At 45.3% G+C, this 9,434-nt stretch overlaps 31 pseudogenes; all 31 read left to right on the forward strand.

The window, feature by feature from the left end:
• Positions 1 to 71: 71 nt before the first annotated feature.
• Positions 72 to 190, forward strand: LOC140088306 (5S ribosomal RNA; annotated as a pseudogene).
• A 259-nt stretch (positions 191 to 449) lies between these two features.
• On the forward strand, positions 450 to 568 carry LOC140092857 (5S ribosomal RNA; annotated as a pseudogene).
• A 70-nt stretch (positions 569 to 638) lies between these two features.
• On the forward strand, positions 639 to 757 carry LOC140089826 (5S ribosomal RNA; annotated as a pseudogene).
• A 70-nt stretch (positions 758 to 827) lies between these two features.
• On the forward strand, positions 828 to 946 carry LOC140080869 (5S ribosomal RNA; annotated as a pseudogene).
• A 259-nt stretch (positions 947 to 1,205) lies between these two features.
• LOC140092538 (5S ribosomal RNA) lies at positions 1,206 to 1,324 on the forward strand (annotated as a pseudogene).
• Positions 1,325 to 1,583: 259 nt separating this feature from the next.
• LOC140080870 (5S ribosomal RNA) lies at positions 1,584 to 1,702 on the forward strand (annotated as a pseudogene).
• Positions 1,703 to 1,772: 70 nt separating this feature from the next.
• LOC140082914 (5S ribosomal RNA) lies at positions 1,773 to 1,891 on the forward strand (annotated as a pseudogene).
• Positions 1,892 to 1,961: 70 nt separating this feature from the next.
• Positions 1,962 to 2,080, forward strand: LOC140080871 (5S ribosomal RNA; annotated as a pseudogene).
• Positions 2,081 to 2,150: 70 nt separating this feature from the next.
• Positions 2,151 to 2,269, forward strand: LOC140096535 (5S ribosomal RNA; annotated as a pseudogene).
• A 70-nt stretch (positions 2,270 to 2,339) lies between these two features.
• Positions 2,340 to 2,458, forward strand: LOC140096551 (5S ribosomal RNA; annotated as a pseudogene).
• Positions 2,459 to 2,528: 70 nt separating this feature from the next.
• On the forward strand, positions 2,529 to 2,647 carry LOC140095715 (5S ribosomal RNA; annotated as a pseudogene).
• A 640-nt stretch (positions 2,648 to 3,287) lies between these two features.
• Positions 3,288 to 3,406, forward strand: LOC140098432 (5S ribosomal RNA; annotated as a pseudogene).
• Positions 3,407 to 3,846: 440 nt separating this feature from the next.
• On the forward strand, positions 3,847 to 3,965 carry LOC140086336 (5S ribosomal RNA; annotated as a pseudogene).
• A 448-nt stretch (positions 3,966 to 4,413) lies between these two features.
• On the forward strand, positions 4,414 to 4,532 carry LOC140086337 (5S ribosomal RNA; annotated as a pseudogene).
• Positions 4,533 to 4,602: 70 nt separating this feature from the next.
• LOC140093751 (5S ribosomal RNA) lies at positions 4,603 to 4,721 on the forward strand (annotated as a pseudogene).
• A 259-nt stretch (positions 4,722 to 4,980) lies between these two features.
• LOC140097851 (5S ribosomal RNA) lies at positions 4,981 to 5,099 on the forward strand (annotated as a pseudogene).
• Positions 5,100 to 5,169: 70 nt separating this feature from the next.
• Positions 5,170 to 5,288, forward strand: LOC140096060 (5S ribosomal RNA; annotated as a pseudogene).
• Positions 5,289 to 5,736: 448 nt separating this feature from the next.
• LOC140086339 (5S ribosomal RNA) lies at positions 5,737 to 5,855 on the forward strand (annotated as a pseudogene).
• Positions 5,856 to 5,925: 70 nt separating this feature from the next.
• On the forward strand, positions 5,926 to 6,044 carry LOC140091297 (5S ribosomal RNA; annotated as a pseudogene).
• A 259-nt stretch (positions 6,045 to 6,303) lies between these two features.
• Positions 6,304 to 6,422, forward strand: LOC140100711 (5S ribosomal RNA; annotated as a pseudogene).
• Positions 6,423 to 6,492: 70 nt separating this feature from the next.
• LOC140078330 (5S ribosomal RNA) lies at positions 6,493 to 6,611 on the forward strand (annotated as a pseudogene).
• Positions 6,612 to 6,870: 259 nt separating this feature from the next.
• Positions 6,871 to 6,989, forward strand: LOC140097722 (5S ribosomal RNA; annotated as a pseudogene).
• A 70-nt stretch (positions 6,990 to 7,059) lies between these two features.
• LOC140084815 (5S ribosomal RNA) lies at positions 7,060 to 7,178 on the forward strand (annotated as a pseudogene).
• Positions 7,179 to 7,799: 621 nt separating this feature from the next.
• Positions 7,800 to 7,918, forward strand: LOC140082853 (5S ribosomal RNA; annotated as a pseudogene).
• A 70-nt stretch (positions 7,919 to 7,988) lies between these two features.
• Positions 7,989 to 8,107, forward strand: LOC140094224 (5S ribosomal RNA; annotated as a pseudogene).
• A 70-nt stretch (positions 8,108 to 8,177) lies between these two features.
• LOC140096235 (5S ribosomal RNA) lies at positions 8,178 to 8,296 on the forward strand (annotated as a pseudogene).
• Positions 8,297 to 8,555: 259 nt separating this feature from the next.
• LOC140089159 (5S ribosomal RNA) lies at positions 8,556 to 8,674 on the forward strand (annotated as a pseudogene).
• Positions 8,675 to 8,744: 70 nt separating this feature from the next.
• Positions 8,745 to 8,863, forward strand: LOC140094186 (5S ribosomal RNA; annotated as a pseudogene).
• Positions 8,864 to 8,933: 70 nt separating this feature from the next.
• On the forward strand, positions 8,934 to 9,052 carry LOC140092447 (5S ribosomal RNA; annotated as a pseudogene).
• A 72-nt stretch (positions 9,053 to 9,124) lies between these two features.
• Positions 9,125 to 9,243, forward strand: LOC140094326 (5S ribosomal RNA; annotated as a pseudogene).
• Positions 9,244 to 9,313: 70 nt separating this feature from the next.
• Positions 9,314 to 9,432, forward strand: LOC140096359 (5S ribosomal RNA; annotated as a pseudogene).
• The last annotated feature ends 2 nt before the right edge of the window (positions 9,433 to 9,434 follow it).

Here is a 9,434-nt window from a genome sequence, read left to right on the forward strand (position 1 = left end):
CTTTTTGAACCTGAAAATTGTGTTAGTTTCTCTATGAGATAGTAAAAGAAAGTAGAAATTAGGCAGCTGCTGTCAACGGCCATTCTAAGCTGAATGTGCCTGCTCTCGTCAGATCGCAGCAGCAATGCAGCTTAAGGCTTGGCAAGTACCAGCATGGGAGACTGGCTGCGAATCCCAAGTTCCGTTGACCTTTTTGAACCTGAAAATTATGTTAGTTTCTCTATGAGATAGTAAAAGAAGGTTCAAATTGAACAGCTGCTGTCAACGGCCATTCTAAGCTGAATGTGCGTGCTCTTGTCAGATCGCAGCAGCAATGCAGCTTAAGGCTTGGCAAGTACCAGCAAGGGAGACTGGCTGGGAATCCCAAGTTCTGTTGACCTTTTTGAAACTAAAAATTGTGTTAGTTTCTCTATGAGATAGTAAAAGAAGGTTCAAATTGAACAGCTGCTGTCAACGGCTATTCTAAGCTGAATGTGCCTGCTCTCGTCAGATCGCAGCAGCAATGCAGCTTAAGGCTTGGCAAGTAGCAGTATGGGAGACTGGCTGGGAATCCCAAGTTCTGTTGACCTTTTTGAAGCTGAAAATTGTGTTAGTTTCTCTATGAGATAGTAAAAGAAGGTACAAATTGAACAGCTGCTGTCAACGGCCATTCTAAGCTGAATGTGCGTGCTCTCGTCAGATCGCAGCAGCAATGCAGCTTAAGGCTTGGCAAGTACCAGTATGGGAGACTGGCTGGGAATCCCAAGTTCTGTTGACCTTTTTGAACCTGAAAATTGTGTTAGTTTCTCTATGAGATAGTAAAAGAAGGTTCAAATTGAACAGCTGCTGTCAACGGCCATTCTAAGCTGAATGTGCCTGCTCTCGTCAGATCGCAGCAGCAATGCAGCTTAAGGCTTGGCAAGTACCAGCATGGGAGACTGGCTGGGAATCCCAAGTTCTGTTGACCTTTTTGAACCTGAAAATTGTGTTAGTTTCTCTATGAGATAGTAAAAGAAGGTTCAAATTGAACAGCTGCTGTCAACAGCCGTTCTAAGCTGAATGTGCGTGCTCTTGTCAGATCGCAGCAGCGATGCAGCTTAAGGCTTGGCAAGTACCAGCATGGGAGACTGGCTGGGAATCCCAAGTTCCGTTGACCTTTTTGAACCTGAAAATTGTGTTAGTTTCTCTATGAGATAGTAAAATAAGGTTCAAATTGAACAGCTGCTGTCAACGGCCATTCTAAGCTGAATGTGCCTGCTCTCGTCAGATCGCAGCAGCAATGCAGCTTAAGGCTTGGCAAGTACCAGCATGGGAGACTGGCTGGGATTCCCAAGTTCCGTTGACCTTTTTGAACCTGAAAATTGTGTTAGTTTCTCTATGAGATAGTAAAAGAAGGTTCAAACTGAACAGCTGCTGTCAACGACCATTCTAAGCTGAATGTGCCTCCTCTCGTCAGATCGCAGCAGCAATGCAGCTTAAGGCTTGGCAAGTACCAGCATGGGAGACTGGCTGGGAATCCCAAGTTCTGTTGACCTTTTTGAACCTGAAAATTGTGTTAGTTTTTCTATGAGATAGTAAAAGAAGGTTCAAATTGAACAGCTGCTGTCAACGGCCATTCTAAGCTGAATGTGCCTGCTCTCGTCAGATCGCAGCAGCAATGCAGCTTAAGGCTTGGCAAGTACCAGCATGGGAGACTGGCTGGGAATCCCAAGTTCTGTTGACCTTTTTGAACCTGAAAATTGTGTTAGTTTCTCTATGAGATAGTAAAAGTAGGTTCAAATTGAACAGCTGCTGTCAACGGCCATTCTAGGCTGAATGTGCCTGCTCTCGTCAGATCGCAGCAGCAATGCAGCTTAAGGCTTGGCAAGTACCAGCATGGGAGACTGGCTGGGAATCCCAAGTTCCGTTGACCTTTTTGAACCTGAAAATTGTGTTAGTTTCTCTATGAGATAGTAAAAGAAGGTTCAAATTGAACAGCTGCTGTCAACGGCCATTCTAAGCTGAATGTGCCTGCTCTCGTCAGATCGCAGCAGCAATGCAGCTTAAGGCTTGGCAAGTACCAGCATGGGAGACTGGCTGGGAATCCCAAGTTCTGTTGACCTTTTTGAACCTGAAAATTGTGTTAGTTTCTCTATGAGATAGTAAAAGAAGGTTCAAATTGAACAGCTGCTGTCAACGGCCATCCTAAGCTGAATGTGCCTGCTCTCGTCAGATCGCAGCAGCAATGCAGCTTAAGGCTTGGCAAGTACCAGCATGGGAGACTGGCTGGCAATCCCAAGTTCTGTTGACCTTTTTGAACCTGAAAATTGTGTTAGTTTCTCTATGAGATAGTAAAATAAGGTTCAAATTGAACAGCTGCTGTCAACGGCCATTCTAAGCTGAATGTGCCTGCTCTCGTCAGATCGCAGCAGCAATGCAGCTTAAGGCTTGGCAAGTACCATCCTGGGAGACTAGCTGGGAATCCCAAGTTCCTTTGACCTTTTTGAACCTTAAAATTGTGTTAGTTTCTCTATGAGATAGTAAAAGAAGGTTCAAATTGAACAGCTGCTGTCAACAGCCATTCTAAGCTGAATGTGCCTGCTCTGGTCAGATCGCAGCAGCAATGCAGCTTAAGGCTTGGCAAGTACCAGCATGGGAGACTGGCTGGGAATCCCAAGTTCTGTTGACATTTTTGAACCTGAAAATTGTGTTAGTTTCTCTATGAGATAGTAAAAGAAGGTTCAAATTGAACAGCTGCTGTCAACGGCCATTCTACTAAGATTAATGTGCCTGCTCTCGTCAGATCGCAGCAGCAATGCAGCTTAAGGCTTGGCAAGTACCAGCATGGGAGACTGGCTGGGAATCCCAAGTTCCGTTGACCTTTTTGAACCTGAAAATTGTGTTAGTTTCTCTATGAGATAGTAAAAGAAGGTTCAAACTGAACAGCTGCTGTTAACGGCCATTCTAAGCTGAATGTGCCTGCTCTCGTTAGATCGCAGCAGCAATGCAGCTTATGGCTTAGCAAGTACCAGCATGGGAGACTGGCTGGGAATCCCAAGTTCCGTTGACCTTTTTGAACCTGAAAATTTTGTTAGTTTCTCTATGAGATAGTAAAAGAAGGTTCAAATTGAACAGCTGCTGTCAACGGCCATTCTAAGCTGAATGTTTGTGCTCTTGTCAGATCGCAGCAGCGATGCAGCTTAAGGCTTGGCAAGTACCAGCATGGGAGACTGGTTGGGAATCCCAAGTTCCGTTGACCTTTTTGAACCTGAAAATTGTGTTAGTTTCTCTATGAGATAGTAAAAGAAGGTTCAAACTGAACAGCTGCTGTTAACGGCCATTCTAAGCTGAATGTGCCTGCTCTCGTCAGATCGCAGCAGCAATGCAGCTTATGGCTTAGCAAGTACCAGCATGGGAGACTGGCTGGGAATCCCAAGTTCCGTTGACCTTTTTGAACCTGAAAATTGTGTTAGTTTCTCTATGAGATAGTAAAAGAATGTTCAAATTGAACAGCTGCTGTCAACGGCCTTTCTATGCTGAATGTGCGTGCTCCTGTCAGATCGCAGCAGCTTAAGGCTTGGCAAGTACCAGCATGGGAGACTGTCTGCGAATCCCAAGTTCCGTTGACCTTTTTGAACCTGAAAATTTTGTTAGTTTCTCTATGAGATAGTAAAAGAAGGTTCAAATTGAACAGCTGCTGTCAACGGCCATTCTAAGCTGAATGTGCGTGCTCTTGTCAGATCGCAGCAGCGATGCAGATTAAGGCTTGGCAAGTACCAGCATGGGAGACTGGCTGGGAATCCCAAGTTCTGTTGACCTTTTTGAACCTGAAAATTGTGTTAGTTTCTGTATGAGATAGTAAAAGAAGGTTCAAATTGAACAGCTGCTGTCAACGGCCATTCTAAGCTGAATGTGCCTGCTCTCGTCAGATCGCAGCAGCAATGCAGCTTAAGGTTTGGCAAGTACCAGCATGGGAGACTGGCTGGGAATCCCAAGTTCCGTTGACCTTTTTGAACCTGAAAATTGTGTTAGTTTCTCTATGAGATAGTAAAAGAATGTTCAAATTGAACAGCTGCTGTCAACGGCCTTTCTATGCTGAATGTGCGTGCTCCTGTCAGATCGCAGCAGCGATGCAGCTTAAGGCTTGGCAAGTACCAGCATGGGAGACTGTCTGCGAATCCCAAGTTCTGTTGACCTTTTTGAACCTGAAAATTTTGTTAGTTTCTCTATGAGATAGTAAAAGAAGGTTCAAATTGAACAGCTGCTGTCAACGGCCATTCTAAGCTGAATGTGCGTGCTCTTGTCAGATCGCAGCAGCGATGCAGCTTAAGGCTTGGCAAGTACCAGCAAGGGAGACTGGCTGGGAATCCCAAGTTCTGTTGACCTTTTTGAACCTGAAAATTGTGTTAGTTTCTGTATGAGATAGTAAAAGAAGGTTCAAATTGAACAGCTGCTGTCAACGGCCATTCTAAGCTGAATGTGCCTGCTCTCGTCAGATCGCAGCAGCAATGCAGCTTAAGGTTTGGCAAGTACCAGCATGGGAGACTGGCTGGGAATCCCAAGTTCCGTTGACCTTTTTGAACCTGAAAATTGTGTTAGTTTCTCTATGAGATAGTAAAAGAAGGTTCAAATTGAACAGCTGCTGTCAACGGCCATTCTAAGCTGAATGTGCCTGCTCTGGTCAGATCGCAGCAGCAATGCAGCTTAAGGCTTGGCAAGTACCACCATGGGAGACTGGCTGGGAATCCCAAGTTCCGTTGACCTTTTTGAACCTGAAAATTGTGTTAGTTTCTCTATGAGATAGTAAAAGAAGTTTCAAATTGAACAGCTGCTGTCAACGGCCATTCTAAGCTGAATGTGCGTGCTCTTGTCAGATTGCAGCGCCAATGCAGCTTAAGGCTTGGCAAGTACCAGCATGGGAGACTGGCTGGGAATCCCAAGTTCCGTTGACCTTTTTGAACCAGAAAATTGTGTTAGTTTCTCTATGAGATAGTAAAAGAAGTTTCAAATTGAACAGCTGCTGTCAACGGCCATTCTAAGCTGAATGTGCGTGCTCTTGTCAGATCGCAGCAGCGATGCAGCTTAAGGCTTGGCAAGTACCAGCATGGGAGACTGCCTGCGAATCCCAAGTTCCGTTGACCTTTTTGAACCTGAAAATTTTGTTAGTTTCTCTATGAGATAGTAAAAGAAGGTTCAAATTGAACAGCTGCTGTCAACGGCCATTCTAAGCTGAATGTGCCTGCTCTCGTCAGATCGCAGCAGCAATGCAGCTTATGGCTTAGCAAGTACCAGCATGGGAGACTGGCTGGGAATCCCAAGTTCCGTTGACCTTTTTGAACCTGAAAATTGTGTTAGTTTCTCTATGAGATAGTAAAAGAATGTTCAAATTGAACAGCTGCTGTCAACGGCCTTTCTATGCTGAATGTGCGTGCTCCTGTCAGATCGCAGCAGCGATGCAGCTTAAGGCTTGGCAAGTACCAGCATGGGAGACTGTCTGCGAATCCCAAGTTCCGTTGACCTTTTTGAACCTGAAAATTTTGTTAGTTTCTCTATGAGATAGTAAAAGAAGGTTCAAATTGAACAGCTGCTGTCAACGGCCATTCTAAGCTGAATGTGCGTGCTCTTGTCAGATCGCAGCAGCGATGCAGCTTAAGGCTTGGCAAGTACCAGCAAGGGAGACTGGCTGGGAATCCCAAGTTCTGTTGACCTTTTTGAACCTGAAAATTGTGTTAGTTTCTGTATGAGATAGTAAAAGAAGGTTCAAATTGAACAGCTGCTGTCAACGGCCATTCTAAGCTGAATGTGCCTGCTCTCGTCAGATCGCAGCAGCAATGCAGCTTAAGGTTTGGCAAGTACCAGCATGGGAGACTGGCTGGGAATCCCAAGTTCCGTTGACCTTTTTGAACCTGAAAATTGTGTTAGTTTCTCTATGAGATAGTAAAAGAAGGTTCAAATTGAACAGCTGCTGTCAACGGCCATTCTAAGCTGAATGTGCCTGCTCTGGTCAGATCGCAGCAGCAATGCAGCTTAAGGCTTGGCAAGTACCAGCATGGGAGACTGGCTGGGAATCCCAAGTTCCGTTGACCTTTTTGAACCTGAAAATTGTGTTAGTTTCTCTATGAGATAGTAAAAGAAGTTTCAAATTGAACAGCTGCTGTCAACGGCCATTCTAAGCTGAATGTGCACGCTCTTGTCAGATCGCAGCGCCGATGCAGCTTAAGGCTTGGCAAGTACCAGCATGGGAGACTGGCTGGGAATCCCAAGTTCTGTTGACCTTTTTGAACCTGAAAATTGTGTTAGTTTCTCTATGAGATAGTAAAAGAAAGTAGAAATTAGGCAGCTGCTGTCAACGGCCATTCTAAGCTGAATGTGCCTGCTCTCGTCAGATCGCAGCAGCAATGCAGCTTAAGGCTTGGCAAGTACCAGCATGGGAGACTGGCTGGGAATCCCAAGTTCCGTTGACCTTTTTGAACCTGAAAATTGTGTTAGTTTCTCTATGAGATAGTAAAAGAAGGTTCAAATTGAACAGCTGCTGTCAACGGCCATTCTAAGCTGAATGTGCCTGCTCTCGTCAGATCGCAGCAGCAATGCAGCTTAAGGCTTGGCAAGTACCAGCATGGGAGACTTGCTGGGAATCCCAAGTTCTGTTGACCTTTTTGAACCTGAAAATTGTGTTAGTTTCTCTATGAGATAGTAAAAGAAGGTTCAAATTGAACAGCTGCTGTCAACGGCCATTCTAAGCTGAATGTGGGTGCTCTCTTCAGATCACAGCGGCGATGCAGCTTAAGGCTTGGCAAGTACCAGCAAGGGAGACTGGCTGGGAATCCCAAGTTCTGTTGACCTTTTTGAACCTGAAAATTGTGTTAGTTTCTCTATGAGATAGTAAAAGAAGGTTCAAATTGAACAGCTCCTGTCAACGGCCATTCTAAGCTGAATGTGCCTTCTCTCGTCAGATCGCAGCAGCAATGCAGCTTAAGGCTTGGCAAGTACCACCATGGGAGACTGGCTGGGAATCCCAAGTTCTGTTGACCTTTTTGAACCTGAAAATTGTGTTAGTTTCTCTATGAGATAGTAAAAGAAGGTTCAAATTAAACAGCTGCTGTCAACGGCCATTCTAAGCTGAATGTGCCTGCTCTCGTCAGATCGCAGCAGCAATGCAGTTTAAGGCTTGGCAAGTACCAGCATGGGAGACTGGCTGGGAATCCCAAGTTCTGTTGACCTTTTTGAACCTGAAAATTGTGTTAGTTTCTCTATGAGATAGTAAAAGAAGGTTCAAATTGAACAGCTGCTGTCAACGGCCATTCTAAGCTGAATGTGCGTGCTCTTGTCAGATCGCAGCGGCGATGCAGCTTAAGGCTTGGCAAGTACCAGCAAGGGAGACTGGCTGGGAATCCCAAGTTCTGTTGACCTTTTTGAACCTGAAAATTGTGTTAGTTTCTCTATGAGATAGTAAAAGAAGGTTCAAATAGAACAGCTGCTGTCAACGGCCATTCTAAGCTGAATGTGCCTGCTCTCGTCAGATCGCAGCAGCTTAACGCTTGGCAAGTACCAGCATGGGAGACTGGCTGGGAATCCCAAGTTCCGTTGACCTTTTTGAACCTGAAAATTGTGTTAGTTTCTCTATGAGATAGTAAAAGAAGGTTCAAATAGAACAGCTGCTGTCAACGGCCATTCTAAGCTGAATGTGCCTGCTCTCGTCAGATCGCAGCAGCTTAATGCTTGGCAAGTACCAGCATGGGAGACTGGCTGGGAATCCCAAGTTCCGTTGACCTTTTTGAACCTGAAAATTGTGTTAGTTTCTCTATGAGATAGTAAAAGAAGGTTCAAATTTAACAGCTGCCGTCAATGGCCATTCTAAGCTGAATGTGCCTGCTCTCGTCAGATCGCAGCAGCAATGCAGCTTAAGGCTTGGCAAGTACCAGCATGGGAGACTGGCTGGGAATCCCAAGTTCCGTTGACCTTTTTGAACCTGAAAATTGTATTAGTTTCTCTATGAGATAGTAAAAGAAGGTTCAAATTGAACAGCTGCTGTCAACGGCCATTCTAAGCTGAATGTGCCTGCTCTCGTCAGATCGCAGCAGCAATGCAGCTTAAGGCTTGGCAAGTACCAGCATGGGAGACTGGCTGGGATTCCCAAGTTCTGTTGACCTTTTTGAACCTGAAAATTGTGTTAGTTTCTCTATGAGATAGTAAAAGAAGGTTCAAATTGAACAGCTGCTCTCAACGGCCATTCTAAGCTGAATGTGCCTGCTCTCGTCAGATCGCAGCAGCAATGCAGCTTAAGGCTTGGCAAGTACCAGCATGGGAGACTGGCTGGGAATCCTAAGTTCTGTTGACCTTTTTGAACCTGAAAATTGTGTTAGTTTCTCTATGAGATAGTAAAAGAAGGTTCAAATTGAACAGCTGCTGTCAACAGCCGTTCTAAGCTGAATGTGCGTGCTCTTGTCAGATCGCAGCAGCGATGCAGCTTAAGGCTTGGCAAGTACCAGCATGGGAGACTGGCTGGGAATCCCAAGTTCCGTTGACCTTTTTGAACCTGAAAATTGTGTTAGTTTCTCTATGAGATAGTAAAAGAAGGTTCAAATTGAACAGCTGCTGTCAACGGCCATTCTAAGCTGAATGTGCCTGCTCTCGTCAGATCGCAGCAGCAATGCAGCTTATGGCTTGGCAAGTACCAGCATGGGAGACTGGCTGGGAATCCCAAGTTCTGTTGACCTTTTTGAACCTGAAAATTGTGTTAGTTTCTCTATGAGATAGTAAAAGAAGGTTCAAATTGAACAGCTGCTGTCAACGGCCATTCTAAGCTTAATGTGCCTGCTCTCGTCAGATCGTAGCAGCGATGCAGCTTAAGGCTTGGCAAGTACCGGCATGGGAGACTGGCTGGGAATCCCAAGTTCTGTTGACCTTTTTGAACCTGAAAATTGTGTTAGTTTCTCTATGAGATAGTAAAAGAAGGTTCAAATTGAACAGCTGCTGTCAACGGCCATTCTAAGCTGAATGTGCCTGCTCTCGTCAGATCGCAGCAGCAATGCAGCTTAAGGCTTGGCAAGTACCGGCATGAGAGACTGGCTGGGAATCCCAAGTTCCGTTGACCTTTTTGAACCTGAAAATTGTGTTAGTTTCTCTATATGTGATAGTAAAAGAAGGTTCAAATTGAACAGCCGCTGTCAACGGCCATTCTAAGCTGAATGTGCCTGCTCTTGTCAGATCGCAGCAGCAATGCAGCTTAAGGCTTGGCAAGTACCAGCATGGGAGACTGGCTGGGAGTCCCAAGTTCTGTTGACCTTTTTGAACCTGAAAATTGTGTTAGTTTCTCTATGAGATAGTAAAAGAAGGTTCAAATTGAACAGCTGCTGTCAACGGCTATTCTAAGCTTAATGTGCCTGCTCTCGTCAGATCGCAGCAGCAATGCAGCTTAAGGCTTGGCAAGTACCAGCAAGGGAGACTGGCTGGGAATCCCAAGTTCTGTTGACCTT

This window comes from Engystomops pustulosus, chromosome 9 (genome assembly GCF_040894005.1).
Source record: "Engystomops pustulosus chromosome 9, aEngPut4.maternal, whole genome shotgun sequence".
Taxonomy (NCBI): domain Eukaryota; kingdom Metazoa; phylum Chordata; class Amphibia; order Anura; family Leptodactylidae; genus Engystomops; species Engystomops pustulosus.